A 19,447-nucleotide genomic window follows, 5' to 3' on the forward strand; every position below is an offset into this window, starting at 1 on the left:
AACACACAGAGAAATGGCCATAAGTGTGAGGCCAAAGTCTATGGTAGTAGAAAAAGAAAACACTCTGGGTAAATACAAACTACAGTACACTTCACTAGAGTAAAGACCTCACTCTTAAACAAAGGAGCCCCACCACCCATTCAACTGGGTTAAAATATGGGGCTATATTATTATTGTCAATAAAATATCCAGCTATTTTAAAATAAGTCTTCCAGTTATGGTGGGGGAGGGGTGAGAAAAAAAACACATTCATTTAGTTTGTTCCATATATTATTAGACTGATCACTGAACATCATATGAGAGCCTCACATAATGAGGAGGCAGTCACTCCCCTGGCCTATTCCCTCCCCGACTTAAAACAGAATCCTAATGCATGTTCTTGCAGGTTTACTATAACTACCAACAACCTGTGATGCTGGGTGACCCCAGGACACTCAACTCTTATCACCGCATGGGTGCCTTACTGCTTCAGCCAGACAAAATCTTAGGGGGTTAACCTCTTCTTGACACTTAAGTATGTCCAAGACCGCCCCCCCCCATGCCCCCATCCTCAATTCCCATGCAAATGGACTAGGCAGCACAAGCCAAAGTAGCTTGATTATTAAAGTAGCAGTGATTATTCTCCCAGATTTTTCCGGAGGTGTGCAAGAAGTTTCAGCACCTCTGACCCCCATGTAGTTTCTGACTCACCAATACAGTATTCACAAAGTCACTACTGGTCATTCCTATGAAAGAGGGAATTCAAACAAGTCACACGGGAGGACAGCAAAAGATACAGAGGAAAATTAGAATTCACCGAGCTTAGGACCTAGACTCTTCCCAAAGTCATCTGAGTCGGTCAGCACTGCATTACCTTAGTCAATGTAATTCTCATGTAATGTAATAGTCCTCTTACACAATTAATCAAGAGCTGATTTTATTTTGCCTTTCGCCTGGGCCTGTCTCCTCAGAATCAGAGATGAAGAAGACAAGGCCAAACTGCTCCAAAGGATTTTTAAATCAATTATTCAAAACAGAAATTATAAAACACACACGGGTAGGTTGAGACAAAGTTTCCCTACCTTTTAAATTCCCTCTCAGGAGAGCTGAAAAAGGAGTTGCCAGCAGGAGAGACCATGGTCCTTTTTAAAGGTTAAGTCGATTCCTCAAGTCCAAGCCCTGCAGCAGCTCCCCATCTCATCCCAGTGAAGCTGGCCTGGGAGGGCCGCCCCACCTCATAGCCTCTCTGACCTCCTCCTCTGCCACCCTCTGCTCTAGTTCTGTTGTCGTCTCCTTGCTTCTGGAACAGGCCACCAGCCTTTCCACATGGAAGCTTATTAGCTTTTCCTCCAGGCACCGGCTGGCCCCTTTACTTCCTCCCCAGTCTCTGGACAAACGTTACCTAACCGGTTTGGCCTTCCCCTGGCCAGCCTATTAAAAAACAGCTACCTCCACGAGCTCACCTGGGCCTTCCTGATCCCCCTGCTATGTTTTCTCCCCAGTATTTATTCCCAACAAGCACAGATACACACAGCCCCCCTACACCAACAGAATGCAAACTTCCAAAGGGCAGAGATCTGGTGCCTTGCTGTAGTCCTCCTGTCATGAAAGCAGTACGGAGCACAAGGCAGGCCTTCTGTAAACCAGCACAAGCACAGGAGGTAAGCCTTAGAGACCTGGGCTACAACTCCCATGCTCGAGGCGGCAGAGTGGTACTGACTATGAGAAGAGGGCAGGAGGGAAGACAGAATACGACAGATCGGAAAGCTAGACGACGCTTAAGACTCTGCCTGTGAAATTCTCCAGTTCCAGGGGGAAAATACCCACTCAAGTCCACATGACGGCTGCGAGGAGACTGCAGAAAGCAGACAGGGATCAGAGCTGAGGACGGTCAGGGACTCCAAACTCTGAAAGGCCTGCGCCACTTCCTCCTGAAATATCTTAAGTCTACACAGCTAGACAAAAGTCTACCACTTGGATATTAAGTTTGATGATATGATCACATGACCCAAAGTCACCCTTAAACATTCAAGTATAACCTCAGCATCTAAAGGAAACCGCTTCTCAGCCTCCTCAGACTGCTATTCTCTGTGTTGCAGCGGATCTGCTGGGCACCAGGTAACTCCTACTGGAGTGTTTGCTGCAGTGCCTGACACTGTACCAGCACTTTGCCAGCACCAACTTATGGAATCCTCACAAAACCGGTATCCTCATCCTCTAGGAGACGAAACCGAAGCTCAGAGTCCACAGGCTGGCTGGGCAGTCTGCCCCTCAGGCCACATTCTCAGCACTACAAACCAGAGGACGGAAGATGTGGTCAGTGACAACTGTACTTGTCCAGTCACAGGTCAGCCTGGAAAATGGGTGCCTCCACCTTCTCTGTTTCCTTCTCATAAGGAGCCCCCGAATAAGCCACCTGGGTAGGAGTTAAGATAATCAGGTCCGCTTCTGTCCACACAGGTTATCTTTCCTGTTTGTGGTGTTCTACCCTGGCTCTCAGAGCCAAAGGCCTTCTCTACATAATAAAAGGCAGCTGAAAGGCTGTGGACAGAGGAGCTGGCCAGCTACAGTCCATGGGGTCACAAAAGAGACACAACTGTGAGTATGCACGGCTTAAATAGAACAAAAAGACTATAAATCTGGCAGTTTGATGGAAAGCTTCCTTGAGAGATAATCTCTCCATAAATAAATACCTTACATGTAGTTTAATTAATCGTTCTGCAAATAAAATTAGGCTTCTGAAAACTGAATATATAAACAATGTTGCCAATTGCTCCAAATTTTTCCTAAATAAGCAATGCTAGGAAGCAAGAACCCTTAGCATCAGTACTCCCCACCTCTGGCTGCCGGACTCCTTGGAGAATCCCATCTCCAGAGAGGGAGACAGGTGTGGGTGTGGTTCCTTCAGAGGTCTGCTCTTGGCCTTACTTGGAGGTCTCCTGTCCTGTATAACGATGTCATCCTCCCTACTATTATAATTGTGGTTTTTGGACTACATGAGGGGGAAAAAAAATCACTCCCAAGTATACTAGCAATTGAAAATATAAACCCAGAATATTTTAGTTTCAGCATTAGCATATAAATAAGCTACTAATCACTAGTGGTAAAGAACCCGCCTGCCAATGCAGAGACGCAAGAGATGCGGGTTCAACCCCTGGGTCGGGAAGATGCCCTGGAGAAGGAAATGGCAACCCACTCCAGTACTCTTGCCTGGAGAATCCCATGGACAGAGGAGCCTGGCGGGCTACAGTCCATGGCATTGCAGAGTTGTACACAACTGAAGTGACAGCAGACAGTGGGCAGGCAGGCAAGCTGCTAACACAATGATCCAATACTGTCCCACCATTTAAAAGAAGCAAAGCCGTCAGTATGATCAGTTTTACAGCATTGTGATTCACAGTGATAAACATCTGAATCTCCTCGTTTGAATGAGTACACATGTAGTAAAGAAAATGTGATACTCTAAAAGGAAGCAGGCCACACACTGAAAAGTTTACTAACACTGCCTCCCTCCCCAGTTCTCCCCTTTCCTGGTTTTCTCCCATTTTCCTAACCTCCTGAATGGTTTCAGGAGGGCTATGGAGGTGCACTGGTGAGGTCCAGAATTTAGCCTTTTTTGTTTCAGGGGCCACGATCCAGAGTCCACGTGAGACCTCAGGACAAGCACTGCTCCCTGTCGGCACCCACACTGCCCACCCTACGATTGTGCCAGCGGCCCTGCCGGCCGGCGGAAAACCAGCACTAACCTTCTCTGTCTTCCTGCTTGTGTCCAACGCAGCCCCACTCCCCAAGCCATTCTTTTCTCCACAGTTTTCCAAACTCTCTTCAGAGAGTTTCCTTGAGAGATCTTTTCAAGTACCTGCTTCCTCTTTTATTTCGGGTTAACCCTTGATTTTCTGCTCATATGCTTCCTTGCCTTGAAAAAAATGCTTTAACCCCTAAGATGTTAACAACACATATGGCCCTTGTCTGGTGGATTATTCTGCTTTCTCTCCAACTTTACTCCTCAGCAACCTCCATCCTACTCTTTGTTCTGGAGGGTCACCATAGGGACTCAGGAGGCTCCACCGCCCCTCTGGCTTCTGGTCCAGTTGTCTGGGAAGAGGCAGAAGAGAGTGAGAAAGAGGAATTTACCGTCCTGGTGCCCCCCCTACAGTGGCTGAGACCCCTCTTCTCCAGCCTCCAGAACGGTTTCCTCCTCCCGCCTTCCAGGCGCAAGGGTAGCAACCCTACTGCTGCTGGACCAGGAGACGCCACTTTCCCCACTGGTGTCCCCGACCCCCGCTCACCCTTGGTAAACAGTCCCAGTCTGCACTGTGAGACAACTCAGCAGCACTGTGAACACCCTCTTTCTAAGTTTTCTGCAGATCAGAAGCTGGAAGCTACCTTTCCAGAACCCTTTTCCAGCATAATCTGGGCTAGAGTTTACAAAGAGAAGCACAAGAAAGATTTGAAAGGCAGAAGAAAACGAGAGGTTTTACACTCCCAGAGGTGGTTGCAGCAGACACGGATTCACGGCAGCTTCCCCATGAGTTCCTGAGAACCATTCACTGGGGGGCTTCTCTGAATGGCCAGAAGAGGCTTCCCTGACCAACCCAACCGCGGTTCTCCCAACAGCCGGGCAGATCCTAGTTCCTCTATCACAACTCTTCATATCTGGAACAGAAGCTTCCAGATGCCTGAAGGAAACAAACGCTCCTGAAATTACTCAGTTTCTGTGTGCCATCTGTTTCCTACCAGGACTCCGACTAGTATCGTTCCTCTCTCAATCCTAGGATTTCAGAGTAACATATTTTTTATTTGGGGAGTGAGAGACTTCTAGTTCATGCAATATACCACAAGATCTAAAAGTCCTCCCATAACAAAACACCTAGAAACATCAGACACGATGCACAGCCAAGCTGTGAGGAAGAAAGAGATGCCCAGGATTCTAAACTGGTTGGTACCCTGACCACGAGGGATGGGTTGGGTCAGGTCTACAGGACTTATTAATTGCCATGAACATGGTAATGCTTTTAATGATCACACAGGGATAGCAGACAAGGCCTCCAGCCCTCTTTTGGTGGTGGTGGTGGTGAAACAGAACGGTCACTTTTGCACTCAAAGACTCTAGACAGAGTCACTTGTGGCTGGATTAATCTCTATAAAGATGACAAGATACATTTTTAGGCAGTCACCAACTCATTCTCAATGACAAAAATGTTCTTTCCTCAACTGACCCAACTTCCTATCCCCAAGGAGAACCACGAACATCTCTTAAGATACTCTAAGGAAGATGCCCTAGAATGACCCAAACTCATTTTTTGCTCGAACTCTCTGTACTTCAGGTGTCATCTAATCCTGCAACTTCTCTGCCACCTGTATTTGCCCTTTGCCTCTCCAGCCTTGTCACTGCCGTTTTCATCCTTCTTGGACTAGAGTGGCCTCTCTCCCCCCAGGACCAGTCTCTTGGAACAGTTTTCCTTCGCCAGCTGTTTTGATCGCACTGCCTCTCCACATGCCATGTGGCCCTCTGGCATCTTCCCAGCCAAGTTTCTGCTCCTCTCTACCCTTCGGAACAAACCTGCTCAGCTCCCTCTGTGCTATCGCCCTGCCCTCACCTTGAGGTCATCTCTGAAACATCCCTAGGTCCACAGTTCCTTCCTACTAAGTCAGGTCACATGGTTCCCAGAAAGAGTGCTGGAAATGTGACCTTTTCCACAAGTCTTCCTTAAAGCAGGTCATCTGTTGGCTTTTCTCTGTTAATAAAACAAACAGTGAAGTGCATTTGCCTTTGTGCTTAGTCGCTCAGTCGTGTCCAACTCTGTGCGACCTATGGACTGTAGCCCACCAGGCTCCTCTGTCCATGGGGATTCTCCAGGCAAGAATGTTGCTTGGAGTGGGTTGCCATGCCCCCTCCAGGGATCTTCCCAACCCAGGGATCAAACCCAGGTCTCCCGCATCACAGGCAGATTCTTTACCATTTGAGCCACCAGGAAGTGGAGTCGCTCAGTCGTGTCCGACTCTTTGCAACCCCATGGACTATAGCCTATCAGGCTCCTCTGTCCATGGGATTTTCCAGGCAATAGTACTAGAGTGGACTGCCATTTCCTTCTCCAAGGGAAGCCCTTTAACCATTTGGGAAGGATTTGCCTTTAACCACTATCTAAGGTATGTGCTAGTAAAGTCATGCTCAAAATTCTCCAAGCCAGGCTTCAGCAATACGTGAACCGTGAACTTCCAGATGTTCAAGCTGGTTTTGGAAAAGGCAGAGGAACCAGAGATCAAATTGCCAACATCCGCTGGATCATGGAGAAAGCAAGACAGTTCCAGAAAAACATCTATTTCTGCTTCATTGACTATGCCAAAGCCTTTGACTGTGTGGATCACAATAAACTGTGGAACATTCTGAAAGAGATGGGAATCCCAGACCACCTGACCTGCCTCTTGAGAAACCTGTATGCAGATCAGGAAGCAACAGTTAGAACTGTACATGGAACAACAGACTGGTTCCAAAGAGGAAAAGGAGTGCGTCAAGGTTGTATATTGTCACCCTGCTTATTTAACTTATATGCAGAGTACATCATGAGGAACGCTGGGCTGGAATAAGCACAAGCTGGAATCAAGACTGCCGGGAGAAATGTCAATAACCTCAGATATGCAGATGACACCACCCTTATGGCAGAAAGTGAAGAGGAACTCAAAGGCCTCTTGATGAAAGTGAAAGAGGAGAGTGAAAAGGTTGGCTTGAAGCTCAACATTCAGAAAACTAAGATTATGGTATCTGGTCCCATAACTTCATGGGAAATAGATGGGGAAACAGTGTCAGACTTTATTTTTTTGGGCTCCAAAATGACTGCGGATGCTGACTGCAGCCATGAAATTAAAAGACGCTTACTCCTTGGAAGGAAAGTTATGACCAACCTTGATAGCATATTAAAAAGCAGAGACATTACTTTGCCAACCAAGGTCCGTCTAGTCAAGGCTGTGGTTTTTTCAGTGGTCATGTATGGCCATATGTGAGAGTTGGACTGTGAAGAAAGCTGATCGCCGAAGAATTGATGCTTTTGAACTGTGGTGCTAGAGAAGACTCTTGAGAGTCCCTTGGACTGCAAGGAGATCCAACCAGTCCATTCTAAAGGAGATCAATCCTGGGTGTTCATTGGAAGGACTGATGCTAAAGCTGAAACTCCATACTTTGGCCACCTCATGCGACGAGTTGACTCACTGGAAAAGACTCTGATGCTGGGAGGGATTGGGGGCGGGAGGAGACGGGGACGACAGAGAATGAGATGGCTGGATGGCATCACCGACTCTATGGACATGAGTTTGAGTGAACTCTGGGAGTTGGTGATGGACAGGGAGGCCTGGCGTGCTGTGATTCATGGGGTCGCAAAGAGTCGGTCACGACTGAGTGACTGAACTGAACTGAACTGAGCTGCAGGCATGTGCTATTGATGATAATATCTACCATTTATTCTGTGTGTGAGGCGCTGGTAGTTTTACATGTATTTCAACTTATGGATAAAAAAAAGATAAATTATGTTATTTGCCAAAAGTCATCCTTCTAGGGTAAACTGAAGCTGATAACCTATAGCTCAAATTCTTTTGGTTCTAAAACCCACTTTCCCTTCTCTCACTGTACCATAAACTGAGCAGGGAGCACTTGTTCCAGGTTTTAAAAACTTCTAATACTTTGGGACTTCCCCGGCGGTCCAGTGGTTAAAACTCTGCTCTTCCACTGCAGGAGGCATGGGTCTGCTCCCTGATTGAGGAACTTAAGATTCCCCACGCCATGCACCATGGCCAAAAACAAAAAACCTAACAGACAATAACTACAGCTGTTGCCTATTTTCTGCATGTCTAACACAAGTCACAAACTGCACCAGGCGCTTTATATAAATATTAACGTATTTAATCCTCACCATGCTCTAAACAAGCGTTAGCGCTCCTTTTTGTAAAGTGAGGCTCAGAGAAGTTTAAACAAGGAAAACGTTCATAGTAAACGTCCAGGTGGGATATGGAATCCCCACCCCAACCCAGCCTGTACTTCTGGCAGAAGCCTTCCGTGAAACAGCAGCAAGACCAGCACAGATTGGGAGGCATTTTATAAAGGAATCGTGTCATTTCCTAGAGTTGACATTTCCTAGACAGAGTTTACTGTCTATACCTGGGTAGTGCTATGTTATTTGCTCTATGTATGTGCAAATATGGGATCTTCTTAAGCAGATCAGGCAAAAAGATTTGCTTGAAGATTTGACTTAGTATTTCAAATTCTATGTTCTATTTGCTGATGAAGACAGCTTAGATCTTTCTCAATGGTTTACAGGTGTCTTAGTACAATTAGGCCTTAAGAATAAGATAATGTGCTGATGGTGCTGGCTTGTCCCCTGGTTTGGGAGCCTAGAGAACAACTTAAGGAACCAACTCAATCAAAATTTGCAAGTCAATAGTCTAGAGGAAAAGACACCCACTAGAATATCACAGATCTAAGAAGTCTTCTCTAAAGGTGAAAACCTGAATTATATTAGCCATGCAAGCTACAAAAATCACCACCTTCACCTGTGATCAAATACATGCTGGCAAAAAGTGGGTACACAAAACTACAGCTTTAAATTTTCAAAAGAAGAAATGATATGATACCTGGTGAGGTTTGGGTGAAGCTGGTACAAACAATAACAAAAGCAGCATGAATTATTACAACCCTTTGGAAAAGCAATTTGGTAATAAAAATATTAATATCTTTCGACCCAGTAATTCTATTCCCTAGATTTTTATCCTCAAGAAATCTCTAAACAACCAAGCAAAAACCAAGGTACCAACATATTCACTCTAGTGATATCTACAAGCAGTAAAGACAGGCAAGAATCTAATTTTCTATCATCTGAAAATGATTAAACATATTATGGTATTTTCACTCAATGAAATGGTACATACTCATTGAAAACAACTGTGAAGATTCTAGCACCATAGGAAATGCTTATTTTATATACTAAGATGAAGAAAAATAACCTGTGCTATTGTTGCACCTATCTAGAAATCATTTGGTCCAGGGCCAATCAGCACGGAAAAATGAAAACCCTTCCATTCTTCAAGGTGGCAGGATGTGGATGCATTTTCTTCCTTTTCATTTCTATTGACATTAATTCTTGTGTAGAAAATAACCACTTTAAAATTTCATTAACCTTATTTTAAAAATACACCTCTCACCCTATCTCAAAAATATCTTGTCCAGGGGCAGGTGGGGGAGAGAGGCACCTATAGAAATCCTCGCCTCAGAAAACCTGGCACTAACATGCACATGGCACTGCGGTGCCCAGGTGAGTGTGCACACACAAAACACCGCCTCTGAGCTGTTTTTCAGAATTAGGCATAAAGACAACTGCCTTCCACCCCGGAGTGGGCGGTCCCACTTTAGACATAATCTCAGACAGCAAAGAGACTAGCATCCTGTCACTGCATGCGTCCATGACCGCATGGAGGCGCCACAAACCTGCTCCCGGGCAGGCCAACGGGGCCCAACGCCGTCCACAGATGCTGCCTGTCCCGGGACCGCAGGGTCAACTTAGATGGCCACCTCTGCGGGCAGGGTGGCCGAAGTTGCTGGGAAAAGGGCAGGCCCAGTGGTGTGTCTGGGACCCGCGGAGCACGGGCTCCCTGTGGGTTTTTCCTAAGTTAAGCCTGAGGGGTTTTGACATGTTATTAATTTTTCCCCTCACTTAAAGGCTGTATGAGTACATAATTTCTGAACCTTCACAAGACAAAAAGGGTCACAGAAAGCAATCCGTGTCACCACTTGTAGGCAAAAACAGCTCCATTTTATAATAGCAGCAACAACAAAAAATACCAAAGGACTAACTCAAAGTAGAAGGCAAAAGCTACACGTATAGATAAACTACTGAAGGACCCCAAAGAAGAGCTCAAAAACAAACGAACCCACCAGAGAAACACAGAGATGTATCTACATGCAAAGACCCGGTATCATACAGAGGTCAAGTCCCTACAGACTAGCTTATAAAACTAGTTAGTAACATGCCAGTCAGAATCTCAGTAGGGTCTCAGAATACAACTTATTTTGAAATAATTTCAAATTGTACAGAAAAGTGCAAGAATAGTACAGGGCTTACATAGCCCCTTCAACAAGATTCCCCAATTGATAATATCACTTCATTTTTAGTTTAATGATGTTTTATATCATTCGCTCCATTACCTATCACAGTCATTACCTATACAGTCAGCCCTCTTTTATCTATGGGGTCTGTATTTGTGGATTCAACCAACCGCAGAACAAATGAATGAGGGGAGAAATTACAGAAAGTTATAAAAAGCACAATTCGAATCTGCCACATGGCGAGCAATTATTTATACAGTACTCACATTGAGTTTATAACTATTTATGTAGCATTTACATTGTGTTATATATTGTCAGTAATCTAGAGATGATGCATGGAAAGATTTATATGCAACTACTATGCCATTTGATATAAGGAACCCAAGCACCCAGAGTTTGGTGTCTGAGGGGGTCTTGGAACCATTCCCCTACAGATACTGAGGAAGACGATATATACCCTGTATAGATACCCATTAGCTTCCTCCTGACCTCTTAGAGAGCAGGCTGAAGACTGAAGCCCAATCACCCCCAACCAGTCCAGTGTGCATTTCCCAAAACAGGAACATTCATCTACATAACCAGCATAAAACCCTCCACTCCAGGAAATTAACATTCCTTTACCACTGAGCCACCTGATAAGGTCCTCTGGAGAAGGAAACAGCAACCCACTCCAATATTCTTGCCTGGAAAATCCCATGGGCAGAGGAACCTGGCGGGCTACAGTCCATGGAGTCACAGAAGAGTCAGACATGACTTAGCAACTAAACAGCAACATCAACGATACCACCAATCCAGTGCACAAAGTCCATTCCAATTGTGTGAACTGTCCCAACAATGTTTCCTTTTCCTTTCTGGCCCAGGATCCCACCCAGGAGCATAAGTTGTCACGCCTCACCAGTGTCTCGCCCATGTGAAATCGTCAGTGTTCTCCTGACTCCTGTGTCCTTGACAGAGCATGGTCCTCTCACTCTGCAGGAAGCATGTCCAGCCTCAGGCCCCACTTTCTTGGCAATGATACCAGAGACGTGGTTCTGCGCTCTGCTCAGGGCACCACGTCAGGGAGGGACGGCAAGAGCACCCTCCACTGGTGATGCCAATCACATTCACCCAGTCAAGCTCATCCCTGCCAGGTTTCCCCACTGCAAATTTACCACTTTACCTTGGTAATCAATCAAGTATCTTGTGCCAATAGCTTGTTCTGTCAAACATCCACTTATTGATGACTCCCACGTCAACCAAGCACCACTATGATGAGTCACTGTTGTTGTTTAGTTGCTCAATCGTGTTTGACTCTGTGACCCCCTGAAATGTAACCCTGCCAGGCTCCACTGTCCATGGAATTTCCTAGGCAAGAATCCTGGAGTGGGTTGCCATTTCCTTCGCCAGAGGATCTTCCCAACCCAGGGATCGAATCTGCATCTTCTGCATAGACAGGCAGATTCTTTACCGCTGAGCCATCTATGGGATGCCAAACGGTGATTCTCTGTCCATCATTATCTGGCAGAACTTCTCCTCCTAACCCACATATCCACTCATCTATTTGATTCTCAAACGATCCAGCTCTGGCCAGTGGAGACCTCTTCAAAGTGGCCCCTATTCCCTTTGGACATGTTCCCTCCCTTGAGCATGCCTTTGTTTCCTGGCACAAGGTGTTCCAGGCTCATACTGCCACCCCCAGGAACAAGTCATATCTCCAAGGACACAATTTATTTTAGAGAAGGATAATATATAGAAACAAAGATCTGGATGCTAGGATTGTTCACTGCTGCTGGGATGTCAGTGCCTCTAGCTAAATATTATGTATGAGCACCCACACCTGTAACTATCTCCATGCCCACAGCTGTATATATGTTTACGAACCACGGGTTCATCGTGAGACCTCCAACTCCAACCCAACACCCTCGAGGATCTTTCCAACCTTTTATCTTTCCATGTTTGCAACTTCCTCTTCAAACAGTTAAGGCACCTGGCTCCCATTAGCCTCAATATATACTTATATACTTGCATACTCAATTTACTTATTTTGCTCATTTGTTCAGTAAAACTGATCTCCCAGGCTCTGCAGCCTCATCCTTCACGGCTCCTCACCATCAACCCCTCAACCAGAAGACTCTCCACTGCCTCTGTGAGGCTCTGATAAATGAATTATTATAAAGTTCGATTAAAGGAAATACATGAAGCTAGTCAAGAAAATTTGGGAAACTATGGAAAGTCAGAAGATACTTGCTCTACCATGGATTGTAATTTTTTCTAAATTATAATTAAAATTAACTAAAGGGTATTGGGATAACACGCTACCTTTCTGGTGTTTTTCAGGGAGAAAAATAATTGTGTTAGACCCATCTCATGATATCCATAAAAATAAACTCCAGGTGAATTAAAAAGCTAAACATCACACTCTCACACACACACATAGAGGCAGGGCAGTTTTAAAAGAAGACGTTAATTAAAGGGAAACAAGCTAACATTCAGTTTTGAGTTTATAAATGCCATTCCTCACTAAATGGAACCCAGGCTAGAAAAATGTCTGATTCTCCAAGGGGAAGACAAGCACAGGGCATAACCCTATAATACTTGAACCACGCCAGAAAGCCAGGGTACAGTTTCAGCTGACTGCAGATATGTCAAACCAGACTGAGGGGGTTCTCGTCATTTGGTGGGATCAAGCTTGTATTCCTTTTACTGGATTAGATGAATGAGCAATGGAAAACTTCCAAACCAGTTCTGTAGCTCTGTATGTATGGACATGGACACATTTTAGAAACAACATACACAAAAACAGAGACAAAGAGCCCGACGACTTTGCGACTGAACAACAACAATACATGGAAAAGGCCGGGTGTTTGGGAATACGGATCTGAGTGAAGGAGGGAGACGCTCAGAAGGACCTGGTGTGACACTGTTGGGTCTGGGTGATGGGTATACAAGTGTCATTAGTCTTTGTGCTTTTCTGTGTGTTTGATGTATTTTGTAAATAAACAGAAATCTGGTTTCCCACTTAAACAGTTTGAGGAAACATCACCAGTTCATGGCATGGAATTTAAGATCCTTCAGCTTCTGACATGAACAGAATTTCTAGCTCCACATCTCAAGACCTCATTTTGCACCTCCTACTCCAGTGGGCTTCCCTGGTGGCTCAGCTGGTAAAGAATCCACCTGCAATGCAGGTGACCTGGGTTCAATCCCTGGGTTGGAAAGATGCCCTGGAGAAGGGAAAGGCTACCCACTCCAGTATTCTGGCCTGGAGAATTCCACGGACGAGTTCATGGGGTTGCAAAGAGTTGGACACGACTGAGCCGCTTTCACTTTCACTCCAGTGGAGAATGAACTTCTCTCCATTCCCCAAAGGTGCGTCAGACCTCCAAGTCTTTGTCCAAGCTGTTACCTGTCTGGAATGCTAGTTCCCTGCCCACTTTCACCATCCGATTAATGCATATGCTTCTGTGATGACCTGCTCAAACATCCTTTCTTCGAAGCCTCCTTCCAGTGAGTCAAGCACTCCAGTCTCTCTCTCCACAGCTCCTGGGAGCATGAAGCAGTGGAAAGGGCATGCCTGGACCATGCACTCAGACACAGTCAGCTTCTGAACTGGGTTTTGCAGTTTAATGCTAGTGAGCTCTTGAGCAACACTGCTCACTTCTCAAGCCCTGGTTTCCTCAACAGAAACGCCCCTGGAGTTCTCCTGTGGTGTGGTGAGACACACAGTGCACTATCCCACTAAGACGACTTCCGATGCCGAAAGGGAGGCAAGTCCCTCCCCGCCTTTCTCTTATTCATGACACATTTCAAAATAGTAAGTGGGGAAAATGGCTGGAAAGGATACATAGCAACATTAACTAGGGTAGGAATGACTTTTTAATTGTTTTTTATTTTTAGTAAGACTATAGTCATGTGTTATGCAGAGAAGGAAGTGGTAACCCACTCCACTATTCTTTTCTGAAGAACCCCATGGACAGAGGAGTCTGGTGGGCTATGGTCCACAGGGTTGCAAAGAGTTGAACATGACTGAAGCGACTTAGCACACATGCATGTGTTCCTTACATAAAAGTACGGTTGTAAAACACACAAGGGTATCGAGAGCCCCGAGCAGAACAGCCTAGCAAACAGCAGCTAACACTCACTGAGGACTGCAGCTCTGAGGGTGAGGCAGGCTGAGAGAGGCCTGGAATGAGGATGCAGGCTAACCACCTGAAAAGCAGGAGGAGTACGGAAGGCTCGCTCCCTCCCTCCAGGGGCCCGTGTCTAACACAGGGAACATGTACACACATGCATAGTCATCCTTTAATACACATTCTGAGCAAATACCACACTCCAGGCACTGATTCTAGGTTCTGGAGATACAGCTACAATAAGCAAGTCTCAAAAGTCCCGACCTACCACGAAAATAACAAATAAAGACAGAACAATTACAAATAGACACTGGGTTGGCCAGAATCTAAGCAATGCTTAGGGAAAACTAAGGGAGGCTAAGGGGACAGAAGCGTAGAGGGAACAGGATGGTTTACACAGGACAACCCCTTTTAAGGAGGAGAAAAGTGACTGGAAGGAGGGGTGGGGACGGGCTGTGCAGAGACCTGTGGAGAGGTGGGCGCAGAGGCGAGGTTGGAATGGGCTTCCCAAGAGGATCCGCAAAGTGGCTGATGTGGCAGAGGCCAAGTGCAGGGAGGAGAGAGAGAGGTGTGGCCAGAGAAAGGGACCCTGAGCACACAGGCCCTGCTCTCGAGGGGGCCACAGACCCGTAGCACTGCCGTCTGGCTTCCCATTGGCAGTGCAGAGTCTCGGGTCTTGGGGACCGACTGAACCAAAATCCGCATGTTAACACGTTCACCAGTCAGTCACATACACATGACAGTTTGAGTACAGATGAAGGGTCTTTTAAGCCATGTAAGAACGTCAGATTTTATGAGGAGGCTTTGGAGGGTTTGAGCTGGAGAGCAACACCCTCTGGTTTCAATTCTCAAATGGCCAACTCGGCTCTGGTTGTTTTGTGGAAAACAGACTTTGGGAGGGGCGAGGGCAGAAGCAGGGAGTTAGTGAAGAAGCTATTTTGGTCGCCTGGGTAAGGGTGTTGGCTGCAGAGACGAATGTGGTGTTGATGGAAGTGGTGATATGTGGGCAAAGAAAGGACATATTTTGAAGTCAGAGCCAATGGGAATTGCTAATGCATCAGAAGTGGATGTGAGGGACTTGACAACGATGACAAACTGCAGCAGCCATGTGACAGTCACTGCTCCGTGTCCTCTACAGGTAAAAGTCTATTCAGGCTTCACAGCAGCCCTGGAAAAGGTACAGCTGAAAACCCTGCTTTATTAAAATGAAGACAGCCAGGCAGAGAGAAGTTCAGTGACTGCCCAAGGCCCGCAGACGGCAGCACCAGGCCCAGGGAGCTTGTGCTTGGGCACCGTCCCGTACTGAGCGGCTGGGGCCACGGCGCCGTCTGTGGCGCGGGACCAGGCGGGGAGGGGAGGGGCTGAAGGAACCAAGGGTGCTTTTCTGGACACGTTAACTCTGAGATTCGTCCACGTGCAGACATCAGGTAGACAGCTGGCGTGTCTGGACCTCCGGGGAAGGTGGGGATGGAGATACATATGGGAAAGTCATCAGCACAGAGATAGGACTTGAAGCCAGAAGAGTGGATGAGATCACCCAGAGCAGTTTTTCAAACTGGAGGTTGTGAAATCAATTTAGTGGGTCATGAACAGCATTAAAAAAACAAAATAAAATAGAACAGAATGGAAAATAACAGAGATGATGGCTCAGAGTAAGATGCATTAGAACTTCATTGTGAAACTTTTGTTTCAGGCTTGAGTTTAGGTGCATAAGTGAACGCAGCAAGCATACACCAGGCTGGCGTGTAGTTTGGTCAAAAACAGTGTAAAGCCACTGGTCTAGGGGCCGAGAGCAGGACTGATCCCTGAATTCCACCAACATTTGGAGGCTGGCAAAGAGGAAAGGGAGCCAACAAGGGAGAGTGAAGGGAAGAAACAGCTAGTGAGGAAGAAAGGCCATGGGGGTCCCCGGAGCTGCAGGAGGGGGACGTGCTTGTGTGAGCCCACACAGGTGTATACAGATTATTGGACGGAGAGGTACTCAGGGGAGGGTGACCTGTTTGAGGCCTTGCAGCTGAGGGAAGACTGAAAGGGGGAGAGAGATGAGAGTAGGGTTTTTAGACCTTAACTTGTGGGGACAACAGGGTATCCAGTCATAATTTCCATAAATAGCAAATACTCGGCTGTTGTTTTTTATTTTAAAGCATCTAATATGTATTGGGCCCTTTACCAGGCCAGGGAGCACAGAGATGACTAAAAACTCTGCTGTCTTTTTTAGAAAGCTCACACTCTGGAAAAGGAGAAAACTGAAGTACAGTGAGGTCAGGGCCACGGGGCAGAGCGTGAACAGGTCTGACGAAGGCACCAGTCACATTGCTGGCCAGCTGAAGCCCACCACTCCACCCAGACCGACTGTCGACCCCTGCTCTCCTGCCTCTTGACTCGCGCTTTGCCCCTCCCAAACACTTCCCAAATCGGAGTCACTCTTCAAGGCTTGGCTCACACTGGCACTTCCTGTCCACACGCCACATCAGTGCCTGGTCCCTGCCTGGTCCACACTTCCCTGCCTCAGGGAGCACCTCATTTCCCCAACGAGGATCACATAACGGTTGGAAGCAGGTTAACAAACCTTTTCAACATCTGCCTGGTACTCGAACAGCCAAGCAAAGACTTGCTTCCCCACTACAAGCCGACTCATGTTATTATTCAGCATTATTACTGAAACAGAGCTGATCATATACTTTGACCATCTGATGCAAAGAGCTGACTCATTGCAAGACCCTGATGCTGGGAAAGACTGAAGGTGGGAGGAGAAGGGGATGACAGAGGGTGAGATGGTTGGATGGCATCACTGACTCAATGGACATGAGTTTGAGTAAACTCTGAGAGTTGGTGATGGACAGGGAGGCCTGGTGTGCTGCAGTCCATGGGGTCACAAAGAGTCAGGCACGACTGAGTGACTGAACTGAACGGAGAGCTGATCATGTCACCCCTGACTCTAAAACCTTCCCTGGCTCCTGATTATTAGCACAACACATAGTCAGCTCAGTCTTGTCTTCTAGAAACGCCACACAGCCTTGCCCTTCCCTGTCTCCCAAACTCCCTAATGCTTGAACAGACACAATCAAAACAAATCTGAAAAAGATGTACAGAGTTGAAATTAGAAAGAAGACATTCCTCAAACTGTTGACAACAGCTGTCTTTGGAGTGAGACTGCAAGGGACCTTCTAGGAACTGATTTAATGAACGTGTTAACTTTAAAACAAAATTAAAAAGCAAAGAAATTTAATGACCGCAGTTGCTAATTTACTGAGTGTTTACCCTATGCACCAGACAACGTGTCACAGTCTCAGTTAATTTTAACCAGTCTGTGATGCAGGTATCAGCCATTCTGCAGAGGGAGACACTGAGGCACAGAAAGTTGAAGTAACTGGCACAAAGTTACACAGCCAGTCTGTGAGGAAGAGACACTGGGACGCGAACCCAGGTCTAATTAAGAATGTGCCCTTCACCCCTCCCGTCCTAGTCCTGTTCTGTGCGTCCCCCAGCGCCCTGCACGCACCGTGCAGCCCTCCCTTTGTTCCAGCTGGCTCTTCTGCCTGAATAACTGAGCTGTGCTGACACGCCGCCAGCCTCTAAGGTCCAGGGCAAATCCCGCCTTTCCCCTGACTCCTCCCCGCCCTAGAGGTGTTTACCAACACTGCTCAGTGCTGTCCGACTCTGTGACCCCATGGACTGTAGCCCCCCAGGCTCCTCTGTCCATGGGACTTCCCAGGCAAGAACAGTGGAGCGGGTTGCTGCTTCCTACTCCAGGGGTTCTTCCCAACCCAGGGATTGGACCTGCACCTCTTGTGCCTCCTGCATTGTCAGGTGAATTCTTTACGACTGAGCCACCTGGGACGCCCTCACCAACATTACCTGAGAGTAATTAAACCCTCTACTTCCCCAATAGAGGAAACATGGAGCATTCAAATCCTGGGTGAATTAACTTGACAATGTAATCTCTTTCTGACAAAAGCAAAGAAAACAGAGACCAAAAGTTCTCATCTGTGAGAGAAGTTAACCTTAAGAAGGGAGTTTCTGTGAGCCCGCCCTCACCCCTTCCCCCACTTTCAGCCTCAGCTTCCTGCACTTATTAAAGGAGCTGAGCATTTTAGATTGCCACTTCTGACAATAAAAACCACTTACTATTTAAAAATGTAAACAATGTAAATCAAAAGGTTTTCTTTTTAAACATCTCTTTAAAATTGGTTACCTTTTCCCAAAGGCTCTGACCTTTGAAAGAAAGTACTTTTTAAGTTCAGCACAAAGAAGCGTGAAAACATTAAGACACTTTACATACACAGAAACGTGGAGAGGCGTGACCCCGAGACTCAGACCTGCCTAAAAACGCAGAAGCTCTTTTAACACCAACTGACCACACCTGAATTTATGAGTAGAAGTACGGCCAGACAAACAACACACAGTAAAACAAAAGCACTGCCCCAGCAAGCTTAGAAGGAAATATAGGACGGAATGAGCAGATTCTAACGTGTCCTTGGCCTTCCTGGGCAAAGCGATGAGAAATGCAGTCAACCGAGCAGTAAAGACTTGATTTTACTGGAGGTACCAAGACCAGAGGTCAGCCCGTCGAACGAAGCAGAGGCAGAGCTGAGCTCTAAATGTGCAGTTCACTCCCGATAAAAGCCAATGGGCCTTTTTACAGTTTACGGGATCCTCTGCATATGGCTGGGGAGGCAGGCACGGGAGGAATATTGCCTGGATGACTGATTCCTGTGAAAGAGCACAGGTGTCAGCAGAAGATGAGGTGAGCCGAGTGTCGACAGCTTGGACCACTGCCTCAAACTCACAGCTTGAAAATACTGAGGAACAATGTGTTAGTTCTTGTTAAATGCATCTATAAGCTAAGTGTCCTAAAGATTACTGAGTTTTCCACTTAAAAACAGAGAAACGAAAAACAAAACAAAAAAACCCCACAAAAATCCCACACCTATAAATAGCTAAAAGATTGTTCTAAACATGCTAGCAAACTTCTAAACTCCAACTCCAAACTAAAGAGAGTCACCGCTAAGCCTCCAAGAAGAGCCTCAAGAATCAGCAAATTAATTTGGGGTTGGAGAACTTTAAAGAGATAAACAGCAGATCATTTCAGTAGTGTATGATATCTCAGTGAATGGCTTTAGCTCTGCACTGTATTTTATGCTCTCATTGCATTTCAAAAAGGATAAAGAGGGGAGGGTGCCAAATATACCAGTAACAGTCACTGACAGCAGAAGCCACTCCTGACAACTGTTCGCTGTCTTTCTCAAGAGATTCGCAAAGCAACAGC

At 46.4% G+C, this 19,447-nt stretch overlaps 1 protein-coding gene across 4 annotated transcripts in view; it reads right to left on the reverse strand.

Annotated features, from left to right (window-relative positions):
• Window positions 1-19,447, reverse strand: part of TCF20 (transcription factor 20) — a 95,420-nt gene that overhangs the window by 48,989 nt on the left and 26,984 nt on the right. The window contains exon 1 of one of the 4 annotated variants that reach the window (XM_055396679.2): window positions 1,062-1,478. The exons of the other annotated variants lie outside the window; for them this stretch is intronic. The gene's annotated coding sequence lies outside the window, so the exon portion shown is untranslated. Of the gene's footprint in view, window positions 1-1,061; window positions 1,479-19,447 lie in introns of those variants that run through there. 4 annotated transcript variants of the gene reach the window in all.

Source organism: Moschus berezovskii, chromosome 6 (genome assembly GCF_049115385.1).
Source record: "Moschus berezovskii isolate FMDL1 chromosome 6, NW_MosBer_1.0, whole genome shotgun sequence".
NCBI classification, from domain to species: Eukaryota; Metazoa; Chordata; class Mammalia; order Artiodactyla; family Moschidae; genus Moschus; species Moschus berezovskii.